This window comes from Rattus rattus, chromosome 3 (assembly GCF_011064425.1).
Source record: "Rattus rattus isolate New Zealand chromosome 3, Rrattus_CSIRO_v1, whole genome shotgun sequence".
NCBI classification, from domain to species: Eukaryota; Metazoa; Chordata; class Mammalia; order Rodentia; family Muridae; genus Rattus; species Rattus rattus.
Window position 1 is genome coordinate 4,876,646 of NC_046156.1, and position 13,510 is coordinate 4,890,155.

The window sequence follows — 13,510 nt, forward strand, 5'->3', positions numbered from 1 at the left end:
GCCATTTAGTTTAAATCTTGTATAATTCTTAGCAATTATACTACTGTGTGAATTTTATGATTAACTTACTGACAGGCCTTTTTAATATTATGATTAAATATTCACGTTTTCATCCACAAGAGAATACTCTTTGAGGAAGATATTTTTCATCTAATGGCAAATATACTTTAAATCATTATCAAAGCAGTAGAAAATAATTCTTTGTCTACCTATATGTGTACAGACAGATCTGTCATTTGCAAATTGAGATCGCTGTGTATTTACTTCATAAAAATGCCTTGGCAACAGAGATAACCACTTTAAATATCTATATTAAGTAATTGGGAGTGTGGCAAGGGGTGGGACTTGCAGCAGGGGTGTGGTGAGGGGGCTGGTCTTGCAGAGGGGTATGTCAAGGGGTGGGACTTGCAGAGGGATCTAGAGACTTCTTCATACCTCTCTTTTTGCATAGATTTCATTTTTATGGAAAGCATTGTTTTGAAGAACATTTAAAATTAGCAAAAAGACCATTGCTACCCAAGAAAATGGGACTCTGAGAAGGCAGAGTGAGGAATATTGACATTATCTCTTAGGACAGTGGTTCTCAGTCTTCCTAATTCTGAAGACCTTTAATAAAGTTCCTCATGTTGTGATGACCAACCATAAACTTATTTTCATTATTAATTCATAACTAACTTTGCTACTATTAAAAATGGCAACACAAATATCTGTGTTTTCCCATGGCTTTAGGCAACCCCTGTAAAAGGGTCCTATGACCCCCAAAGGGGTCGTGACCCACAGGTTGAGAACCTCTGCCTTAGGATACACTTCTGCAGAACCCATGGGTGATGTTGATGGAAGAAGTAAGATCAGTGTTGAGCAGTATCCCAGGAGCCTCTCTGTCCTTCCTTACTGCAGGTTCTAGATGACCTAAGATGACCAGCTGCTCGGAGCTCTGGTCGACTGTGTTGGAGTAAAGTCTTCCTTCTTCCTGTGGATTTCGTCAGTGCGTTTTTACCATAACCTCAGGTAAAGGAGCAAAGGCAGAGGCACAATCAGGTATGAGTGGATTGTTCCAAAAACACATTTGATTATTATTTATGTGTTCATTATGAAGGACATAAAGCACAGGGGTTTATCAGAGAGTTTAAGTTATAACATCTTCATTTATTGAGCCGAAAAACACACACACACACACACACACACACACACACACACACCTCTGCCCATGGAGAAACACTGTATTCAGAGGTTCTGGGAAAACAGGATCATTCAATAGGACCTTGGATTCCCAGCATTATTAGTGTTTGAGGTATGTTTTAATCATATAAAGAAGACATAATCTCCACATTATAATAGACATTGTTATAGAGTCAGCAGTTAGTCATATATGCACATGAAGAGAAACTGCTGTGGGGCGTGGGTGGACATTTAGAAGCCAGCATTTATGCACACGGTTAGAAAAGGCTCATATTTCACATGTGACGGAACAAACAGTAACTTTACTGAGTTCAGTGCAACTGACATGCTTAGGAGTCCTCTTTGGGTAACCAGCACCCACAGATGAATGCATTCTTCCATGTCAGCCTCTGGTTCTGTCCATTTAATATCTTCTTGCCTCTGTCATGGTCCCTCCATCCCCTAGAAACCACTCTGCTGTCCTGTGTGGATTCTCTTCTTCCATTTCTCCCCTTAGCGAATTACAAATGTAATTCTTGTCCTTTGTGGCCCAGACTGTGAACTGTCATTCTCTCAACAAACTCCCATGGAAAACAGGTTCCCTCCCAACAGTGAATCTGGGGCTTTATAAAGAGACACAGGGTATGCACAGGGCCCTCAGAGGACGGACAAAGAGAGGTCAGGACAAGTCCCCCTTCAGTGTGCTGGGATAAAAGTGAGAAAGACACCAGAAAAGGCATCTCCTTGCTGCCACTCAAATGTCATCCTGTGTTCTCCTTTTGGATAGAGCCATGTAGTTCTGATGTCATTCTAAGCATTTTGCTCATTCAGATTCTGTGAAGTGGGGACGTAGCATCTTCTCCTGTTACAGAAACAGAAAGCAGAATGCTAAAAGCCTCAGGAAGCACAGTGTGCTGAGTACGCAGGGGACACAGAGGGGTCAGTGGACATGTGAGGTGTGGATGGTTTGGATGCCATATTTGGGCGGGATGGAGCTGTACGGCATGTCCACCTTCTCCCGGGTAACAAGGCATTTGTGACACACGATACATCCCACAGAACGGCTGGTTTCCCAGGGCAACTCTGCTTTGTTGCTGTGTTTTCCTCTGTGACCACAAATGTTTCTCTTTAGCACCTTTTTTTTTGGATATTATTTTCCTTAATTAGTATAATCACACCATAATGCTGCTTAGTTCTCATCTGATTACAAAAATAGTGCCACTCCCCTTGGTGATTATCAGTCCAGTTGGGGGAGGGATTTAGTCCCAGTTCCAAGCATTTGTCCATATTTAAATAGGGCATCCCACACCTGACTTCACTTTGTGCTCCAATGATAGATCTTCATCTCCTATGACCTGTGTTCTTTTAATTTTAGAATTGAGATAATTCAGTTCAGATTGGAAACTTGAAGGACACCTTTGAGAAAAGTGGTGCAGGAGAAAGTTGAATCCTTACTATATCATGATGTACAATCACTTTCAATTTTAGAGAGAACCAGTGTGCCCCTCTTCCCCTTGGTGAAGGTACTGTGATCAGAGTTGTGCTGGTGCACTTACTAATATTGTAAGGAAGCATTAATATGCTGGTGTGTGATCATGTGCATGAGAGGGAGGGAGGGAAGGAGGGAGGAGAGGAGGAAGGGAGGGGAGGAAGGAGGGAGGGGGGTAGGGAAAAAGGGAGGGAGGAAAGGAGGGGTAGGAGGGAAGGAGGGAGGGAGGGAAGGAGGGATGGGAGAGAGAGAGAGCACAGGTACAGGCACCCATTTTCACATGTGTGTGCACATGTGGCCTGAGCACAGGTGTTCACTTATACGTATGCATGTACACATGTATTTGTGCATGCATGTGCACGTGTTAATGTGTGTATTTTGTATGTGAATGTGTGTACATGTATGTATGTCTACTTTCATTTGTATGCATGTGCATACCCTCATGAGTGTTTTTATGCATTATGTGAACTCATAGTTGTACAATAAAGTCTGTATTTTCAAAATTGACATTTATTAAACCAGGTTTTTTTTAATAAAGAATGGTCATTTGAGAACTGTTTAAATTTAAAATAGACATGGAGAAATAGTCTATCTTCCCATATAAACTCCTGTGGGAAATATGAATCAGCTATCTCAAGTTAACAAGTTGTTAGTTCAGCCCTCAGATAATCACTCTGAGACCAGCCCTTGGTCTGTGTTACTCTGCAAAAGCCCCTGAGTATCTCTCTGTGTGATCCTCTTGACACATCACTGCTCAGAACTACTCCAGATTTACCTAGCAGCAGTCCATTCCTGTGGGCATTAGTGTTCCAAGTTGAGTGTCTTCAACTGACAAACTTTCAGACTTCCTCTGCCTCGCCCTTGTTGCTCTTTTGTATTCATCTGAGTCACCACTGACCCTGACAGCTGTCAGGAGCCAGAGGCTTTCAAGCTAGGAGAGCACTGTGGGTTTGCACCTGACACACATTGACTTGGAAGGAAGAGCCATTAATCACTTCTTTTTAAAAGAATTTATAATAAGAGGTGAAACTTGGTTGAGATTTCCCATTAACCATGCAGAGCTCAGGAACTATCAGGGAAGTCAAACTTAAGCACTGAGGGAAAAAAATGATCTGAAAGAAATGTGAAGGTAGTAATGAAGCTATTTGGAGATTAGCAACCGAAACTGCGTGAGGTAACTAGAAAGCTTAATGAATGCCAAAGACAGGCATCAGAATAAAGTGCCAAAGACAGGCATCAGAATAAAGTGTTTATTTAAAACTCTGAAAATTTGGAACAGTGACATCTGGGGTATGTTTGGCTATTATTTACATCCTGGAAAACAGAGCTATGGTTTTGAACAAATACCTTAAGGAAGAAGAAAGGTATGCATATAAAGTTAGTGCCCAACTTAAGTAAGAACACAGCAGTGTCTACTCACAAAGACTGAAGGGAAAGTGAGCCTGCAAAAAAGTAAGACAGTATCACAGACTCTTCACAGACTGTTGATGATATCAGCAGGTCCCTCAATGTTTTTTTTTTCAATAGACAAACTGGTGAAAAAAATTACCAAACAAAGTGAAACACACAGTGTCGGGAAGTAAAGGAGAGTGGTGAGCATTTCTGAGAACGCACAGGACACTATTTGGAACCTATTTCACAATACATAATGTTGTCTCAGAAGAATCAAGTTCTGAGAGTAAGATATTACAGTTGAGTGCTTAGCCCTAGAGAAGGCATTTAAACCATACCATCTAAGGTACCGGGAGCATCACAGAAGAGACAAAGAAAGAATGTGAGAGCCGTGAGACGGAAGAGGTTTGTCACTAGGGTCTCACAGCCATTGCAAACAAGATCCCACAGTGGCTGGGGTTGCCTGTCCTGCCCTGCAGGAGACAGGATCTGTCAGTAGCCAATCATGGATTCGAGAGAGACTCACAGGGCTTCCCTCTTCTCTGCTAAATATTGGTTCTTGATGGATTCTGGAAAAAGAGCAATCGTTGTTCTCAGTTTTATGCCCACAGTGAACCCACCAGATTCCAACAGACAGTTCCCAGCCAGTGGTCATACAGACTACACAGGTTAAAATCAGTGGGTCAAAATCAGCAAAAAGATACTGTTGAAGGAAAGTGATTGTAGGAAGGACAGGGCTTTCTAGGAGGGGAGGGACAGGAGAGGGTGAGAGTAGAGAGAGACTACATCACACACATCTATGGAATTGCCAAAGAACACATTTAATAAAAAAAATTGTAATCATAAAATCAGTTTCTGTGGACATTTTTTTATTGAGGTTTAGGTATATTCAAAACGATGTTTTGATTCGATTAAAGATTTCAAACAATATTAAACATATGTAAATGGAGGTGAAGCATAGCGGCAACAGTGTGTGTGAGCCTGTGTGTGCAAGGCAGAGGCACTTCTGGAGAGCTCACATGCGTGTGGTTATGCTTTGGGTTTCCAATAGTAATTTCGGGCAATGGAAGAATTTGGTCTAGCATAGAGCTTACGTAGATAACAGCTATTGAAAGACAGGCAAAGAAAGACAGCAGGGGACAAGTGTGAAGAAATTTACAGCAAATAAGTACCTGGGAGAAATCACAGCATAGTTTTACTACAGGTCAAATATGCAAGTGATTGAAAGCTGTCCATCAATCTGTGATGGTAAAGATAATGCGGTTAAATGTTAAAGAAGTTTCTTTAATGTTAGAGTAGACGTCATCTTGTAAAAGCTTCAGCGCCTGAAAGTGAATGAGTAGGGACAGAAAACCAAGTTGTGCTCTTCCTTGTTCTGTGCTCAGAGTCCATGCCAAGGTAGGTGGGTATGGGATAAGAGGAGGCTGTGTAGGGATACTTGTGATGTTTATGATTTTGGCAAGAGATGCCGAGCAAACATGTTGGTGGCTTTGAGCAGTGGGTAGGAAGAAAGCTCAGATAGAGGCATAAACATCTTAAGGGACAAAGTATACTCCTGAGGGCTTTGCTTCAGTTGAATTTACCAGTCACTCCAATATTAAATTCCTACGTTTTACTTCCTGAATTATACTCTTTGAATCCTGGTCCATACACAGCCTCCTGAAGCTGACTTTGTTTTCCCAGAGTCTTCCAGCATCATCTGAACTCAGGAAGGTGAATTTCCCTCAGGTCACAGGGGATACTGACATTATAGAAAGATAATTCTTTAAAAATTATTTGTATGCTTGCATTATGTATGTATGTATGTTTGTATGTATGTATATGTGCATGTGTTCCTATTTTCTGAATAAACACACAAAATATACAGGGTCCAGAAAGGCCAGAAGGGATCACCAGATCCTCCCAGACCTAATGATGCAGGTGTTTCTGAGTTCCATATGTGTGCTAGGAACAGAACCTGGGTCTCCTCTAAGACTGGCAAATACTCTTAATCTCCTAGCCAGCTCTCCAGCCCTATAAGAATGTTCCATATGAAAAATATTGCAGGAATGGTAAACACAGGTTAAAACATCAAATCTAAAATAAATTTATAGTTACTCGAAACATGAAAGTAACATTGGTGCATTTTATGAAAAAAAAATTGACCAAATTCAGAATCTGAACTTTCAAAGTGACAGCGGACACTTGCAGTAACATTGGAGTCACATACTAAAAGACCTTTAGGATAACAATTCTCCACAGGGAAGATATGAGCCCTGCTGCTTTAACAGTTAGCAGGTGTCTACAGGTCATTGAGTATCTTAACGCATTAATAAATTAACCTTGAGATGAATGTCGCAGACCACGTTTGAATAGCAAAGATTCAAATGGAGCTGCTCTAAGAGGACAGACTATGACTTATGTATTGTTTGTTCAGGGTGAGACATATAAGCTATATCAAAAGCAAGAACAAAAATGAATTGAAGGAAATAAAAGACCATAATAAAAGTACTAATACTCAATCCAGTTTGGGATTTTAATTGTGCTTGTGTGTTTTTGAGTGCACATGTTCATGTGGTCACATGTGGTAGATTTTCACCTGTGCCCATGTGTATGCTGGTGCACATAAAGCCTAGAAGTTCATGATGCATGTCTACCTCAGTCATTAGCCAGGATCTGTCATTAACCCTGGAGTTCACTGACTCAGTGTGGTATTGTCTCCAGAGATCCTTCTGTCCCCATTCTAGCACTTGAGTTACTACCCCTGGTTTCTCCTGTGGTGCTGGGGTTTAAACTCACCCTTCATAAACACTATTCTGACTGAACACACACCAGCCAGAACTCTTCTTTCTATAAATAATATTCCACCTTTGTCGCAACTGTTTAAAAGTTTCAGGATGTTCCAGAAAGATCACCTCTCAATTATGCCATGAAAACTTTCTAATTGTTCTAACCTTTCAGTCACTGCTAAAGCCAGAGTGACTCCGAACTGTCGAGGCTCTGAGAGGACCTCTTAGGAATAAAAGAGCTCGCTTCAAACGTGAGCTGGGAAAGGACATTGAGAGATGAGCTATCAGCTTTGGCAACAGACATCAGCCCTCATGAAATCCCCAAGTCACCATTTAAGGGAAGAAATGTCAGGAGGAACCAAAGCACATCACCTAGTGGCTCAGTCAATTATCCTAAAAATAATCCAATTTCCATTTTGAAATAATTAACATTTTGGCAAGGATGGTGTCTCTTTATAGCTAGTAATTTTATTGCGACTTGGGTTCTTTAATGATGAAATATTAACTCTATGGTAGTTTTTATAAAATTTGAGTATTTTCAGTAATTTAGGGTATACATTCAAAATACAATGTTTCCCCCTATTCTATTAAATGTTTTAAATATATTGGCTTAGCTCAAAATTACAAATTTCTTACCTGGCTCAGATATACTCTGTATAGTAAAAACAGAACATCAAATACAAGAACATAGACCTTGCAAAATCCTGTGTCTACTCCAACCACTACATTCCCTATGTAGCTGGGAAGGAAAACAGAAAGCTTCTCACACACAAGGAAACAAGTGGTAAAGATGATGTAAGAGTGTTGTCTAAGAGAAGTACAAGCCCAGATGAGGAGAGTTAACCAAGGGGCCTCAAACATTAACTTGAGAGAGAATCAGAATCCATGAGTGAAGAAACTGCTACTCAAATGCCATGTTTGATCCACTGAGACACCGGGAGTGTACCTGGTAGCCTTGGCAGGGCATGGAAGATGCTTCCAGTACAGCTCCAACTCACAGACCAGGTCTTCTGCACTCTGGGTCATTTGCTTATTCAATGATACAGAAATAAAAAGGACCTTCTCGTCTTCCATCCCCAAAAAAATGTTAATGGGAGGCAGGGATTTTGTTAGCGCTACCTCACAAAAGTGTTTCAACCACAGGGTGAATGTCCCTACCCTGAATATCCAAGATATTCAAAAGCTTCAAAAACACGTGGGGTTTGATATCCAATGAGGCACTCAGAGTAAAACGTCCCTGTAGCTGAGTAGGGAGGAGCAGAAAACCTCTGAAAATAAGGACTGTTCTGACCTTGAAGGACTTGGACAAAGAATATTCAATATGGTGTGTTTTAACGAAGTTTCTTGGCTAGGTGAGGTGGACACCACCATAATCTTTACCTGTAGCAGTTAGAAGTTTGCATGAAGTGAGCTTAACAGTGCTCCTTCAATTTCATATCCTTCTCCTACCAAAGGGCGATAACTTAATCAATACTCTGCACTAAGAGCATCAGGAGATGGGGAAAAGCTTAGAAGGATGAACCAGAAATATATGGCTTACAAATCCACACATAAAACAGTACCTACAGCCTGACTTAGTCATTATGTATACATGCTCTGAGACTGTACAACACGGGAGCATGGGAGATACTCATACTAGTGCAGGTGAGAGTTTAAAAGGACTTCACAGACAAGAACCACCACTGCTTTTATTCTGTGTTATTCTTTGAACGAATTCCTGTCGTAAATTTCCCATTAGCATAAAAACACTTTTCAGCCTTGGGCTATTTAGAGCCTTTGGAACCAAGGAAGCCACTTAGTTCTGTTGCACAAGCTTTCAAAGGAATTGCCTAGCATGTTTGAAGCAGAACAAAGACCACATCTCGATTGCTTATTTATTTATTGAAAGCAATACAATCTTCATCTCATTTCTACTGAATATATTGTTTTCTGTTTCAAATGAACTCTGCTATTAGCAGAACGTCATTAATTTCCCAGGTGAAGTTGGGTTTTCTGGACAGAGCTGTGCACCATGGAGATGTATGGAGCACAGGCTAGATCTTCAGGAAACTCTCCTGTGTGTCCTGTCTCTTTTTAGTCACTGTTCGTTGTACAACATAGTATTCTTGTTAACCAAGAACTGCAATAATTCAGAAACAACTCTAGTTTCAATGTTTAAGTTATGACCCCATATGAACCAGTGCAAACTAGTTAGCAGCATCAATGGAATACAATGCCTGTAGGATGATGTCATTATGCAGCAAGGAGGGTCCAGGATAAGGCGAAGCCATCATTGAATGAGAAGGAAGGGTAGGTGGGGAAAAGTCTAGGAGGGAGAAGAGGAAGAGGAAGGAGAAGGAGGAGGGGGAGGAGGAGGAGGAGGAGGAGGGGGCGGAGGAGGAGGAGGAGGAGGAGGAGGGAGAGAATCAAGATGGAGACAATGGAGCAGGATGATCCAGATCCAGGTGGACTAGGTCAGTTTTATCTTGTCTAGGTGGTCAGTTTAAATCTTTATTAAATGGCAGTGCATCTATTGAGTGGATGTATTCTGGACTGAGAATTTAACATATAAATCTGATTGACAAATTACAAGCTTCTAGAATTTTGACTACAGGGGATGTGAGCAAAGTTCTCAGTGGGCAGAGAGAAAACCTAGAGAGGGCAGCCATAGAATGCCTGGGGCTAGTGTGGCCTGGTACCATGCTAGAATGGCCCCTGAAACTCGATGTGTGTGTCAGGCATGGTAACAACCCTCCAAGGGGGGACAGTGTGAGAAAGCAGCTGGCAAAGAGAAACAGCTCGAACACATGGCTCCCTCAGATCCATGCAGAGTGAGAACTTGTGGACATGGGTAGCCGCAGATCTATTTTTTATTTTTACCGCAACAAGTGGTAAACTAACATGTTAGGCAAGAATCCACTAGAATTTGAAGTTTTTCAGCCTGAGAAAGCTTTATTGTCTAAGTGAAAAAGGGCTGTGCCGTGTTGAGTCATGTGATAGCCCAAGCATGGGAACCTTTAACAAAGGAACAGAGGAGGTCCTCTGCTCACAGACTCTAGGTCTGCTGCTGGGAAAAGTACAGAGTTTATAAGAATCCCATGGGGATTTCACCCACGATTCAGAACTAGGTAGAAATAAATACAAGTCTGTAACACCAGGCAGAGCGAATACAGACCTATCTTACAGAGTTATTAATAAACAAAGTCTGCAGTTCCAAGTAGAGAGCTTAACAGATAGATGGTATAAAGATATAATGCTCTAATAAGCCTTACAGGATACTCATGTTCTTTCTAACGTGGGCTCCATGGGAATTCTGGGTTAAAATCCTGGTTTGACAAGTTGCCTGCTTCTTAATGACAGCTATTAATGGAACTGTGATTAAATTTGTTTTTATTGTTAGGAGAGAATACAGAGTTTATTTGAATCATGTGAAGATTTTCACCTGTGGTTCAGAACTTAGACAGGGAAAATTAGTCACTGACTCCAAGCAGAGAGTGGTGATGTAAGTCTGACACTCCAGGTAGAGAGCTTAACAGATATAATTTGGGCTAAAATCTTAGTTTAACAAGTTGTTTATTTATTGGTATTGGTATTAATAAAAAGGTGATCAAATTGTTTTAAGAACTACCCTGCTAAGGTCATATGGCTCATGCGGGCTAGAGAGAATTTGTGGTTAATTTTGATATTTACCACAACAGAAGGCTCATATTCTCTAAATGTGAGCTCCATGGTAGTTTTGGGCTAATTTCCTGGCACGATGGATTAGAAAAGCCTACACAACTCATACAGTGTTATTTAGTTTACTTATTTTTTAAAAATTGTTTAATTTTTGAGTTTTTAATTATATTATTTGTCTAGGAGAGAGTGAAAGATACAAGCTTTTCTGGTTATAGACTAAAGAACATGGTATATTGGGAGAAAGTTTTTGTCTTTGTGTTTTTAAAACAGATGATTAGGCCCTGGACACCTTCCAGAGTCATATGAATTAGATTTGATAAAGGGAGACCACCTGAAGAACTAAATTCAAGAGAGTCAAACAAAAAGATATCTTGATTCTAAACTTTTGTCTCAAGAATTATATATTGCAGAAAGTACTTGCTTGGATTTCTGATCTCAAGGACTTTCAGTTGGGTCCAGTCAAGACAGACACATCAGGCTACAACATTCATTCTATTTTCCTTACCCCCACTCCCCCAAGGGTTTCTCAACACCCATTTACAATCTGAAGAAGCCACTGAAGTGTCGTCACCCTGATTCCCTGGACTTTGGGGGGCTGAAAGTTATTATTCTAAGGTTGCTTTTATGGGAATTTACAAATGGTCATAATTTAACAGGGAGAAATTAGCTAGAATTGATTTGTACAGCCATAATTTCAATTGGTAAGTAAGCTAAAGTCATATCTTTATGTTGGTATAGAATTTGTTATAAAAATTTTTAAAGTACAAGGTGTGTACCCAGTCCTTCTATTGATGCCATTACAAACAATGAGTCAATTAAACATTGAAATTAGGGGTCAAATAACAAATTCATGGCTCCTAGTTCACCATTAGAGTGTTTTTAAAATATTCTCATCAGGGATAGCTGAGAATAGGTAATGGAAAACAGTCCAGATTACCTTATATAGATAGATGGTTTTCAAAAACGTCAGAAATCCACAAAATATGACATTTAAAAAGTTATTTATCTTTTGTTGAGACATATATGCTCCTAACAGTTTCCCTTTGGTGGATTTAACGAAGAAATTGAACATCTCTACCTCCAGGTGAGGTAATACTTTGTGGCTAGGCAGTCACTGGGCAGAAACTGCCTATTTCAACTACAGGCTACTACTGTCCAAAAAGGGACACATTATGCAGAATAGTTGACTGATAATCTTTGCTGAGCCAGAATTATCAGCCCTTCTAGATTTCTGCATTTCATAGGCCTGTCCACTGATCCAGGTCCAGAAGGTTGAAGGCTTGCTCTCTCAGGTTGCTGAGAGAGGACTGTGGAAGTAAAAATTTGTCTCTACAACCTGTCTCAGTTGTGCAAGCTGTGTTAGGCTTCCTTTGTGTCATTCTCAGATTTCTGACAGAGTTGAAGACTAATTAGTCTCATAGCCTACCCAAGCTAATTAACTTTGAGAAAACATAGTGATCTAGACAATTTTCTAATGGTAATAGTTGTGTACAGCTTATATTTGATGAAAAAAAGTTATTTTATTTTAATTAAACAGAAAGGGTGATGTGTAGGATGATGTCATTATGCAGCAAGGCAGGTCCAGGATAAGGCGAAGCCATCATTGAAGGAGAAGGAAGGGTAGGCAGGGAAAAGTCAATGAGGGAGAAGAGGAAGAGGAAAAGGAGGAAGAGGAGGAGGAGGAGGAAGAGGAGGAAGAGGAGGAGGAGGAGGAGTAGGAGGAGGAGGAGAAGGAGGAAGAAGAGGAGGAGGAGGAGGGAGAGGGTCAAGATGGAGACAATGGAGCAGGATGGTCAAGATCCAGGTGGACTAGGTCAATTTTATCTTGTCTAGGTAGGTGGTTTATATCTTTATTATTGGCAGTGAAATTATTGAGTGGATGTATTCTGGATTGAAAATTTAACATACAAATCTGATTGTTAAATTACAGGTTTCTAGAGTTTTGATTTTACCAGGCTACAGGGGGTGTGAACAAAGTTCTCAGTGGGCAGAGAGACAGCCTAGAGAGGGCAGCTATAGAATGCCTGGGGCTAGAGTGGCGTGGTGCCATGCTAGACCGACCCTTGGAATTTGATGTGTGTGTCAGGTGTGGTAACAACCCGCCAAGGGGACAGTGTGAGAAAGCAGCTGGCAAAGAGAAACAGCTAGAGCACATGGCTCCCGTGGATCCACGTGGAGTGAGAATGGGTGGGTACCAGTAGCTGCTGATCTATTTTTAATTTTTATGGCAACAATGAATAAGAGGATAAAATCTAACATTTGTTAAGTAAACATCATAGAAATATTTCTCTTTTTATTCTGAACATATTCCATTCATTGGGTGTTTCAAAAAGATTTATAATGAAGCATCCTCTAAACTTCAATTCTTGTAACATGGTTTACCTTGTAGTTGTTTATAAACTCCGTCCAACGAAGTGCTTAGATGTGTATTTGTTTGAATACTGCATTGAGAAAGGACAATGGCTTCCACAGAAAAATGTTTGATCTATACATCGATAGCCGAAGTGTGTGTTTGTGTGTGTGTGTGTGTGTGTGTGTGTGTGTGTGTGCCGTTGTATAAGTAGGTTAAAGAATAACTTTCAGGAGTTGGCATTCTCTTTTGTCCTTGCTGAAAGGAAACTAACTAAACTCTCTCTCTCTCTCTCTCTCTTTCTCTCTCCTGCTCTGCTGTGTACTCCAGGATATCTGCCTGATGTCTCTGTGGACTTTGCTATCTCTGCTGCCCATCTAACCCTATGAGTGCTGGCTTACAGGTTTAAGTGAGAATCAAGGATTTGAATTCAGGTTGTTAGAGTAGCATAAAAAGCACTTTGCCCACTGCAATGAACCAACTTCATGGACCAAGATTAGCCTCTCATAAAGGATGTTTAGTGCCCATGTTCATCAGCCTCACGCTCTGTTAACACAGTTACTGACTGCAGTGGGGAACTTTAGACTCAGGTGTATGTTTTTCCTGCTTAACATACATAGATTTGTGTGGCTGGCAAGAGAGCTGGGCCTAAGACCTATCTTTCTATGCAGCCCTCACCGTATAGCTGGTGGACGT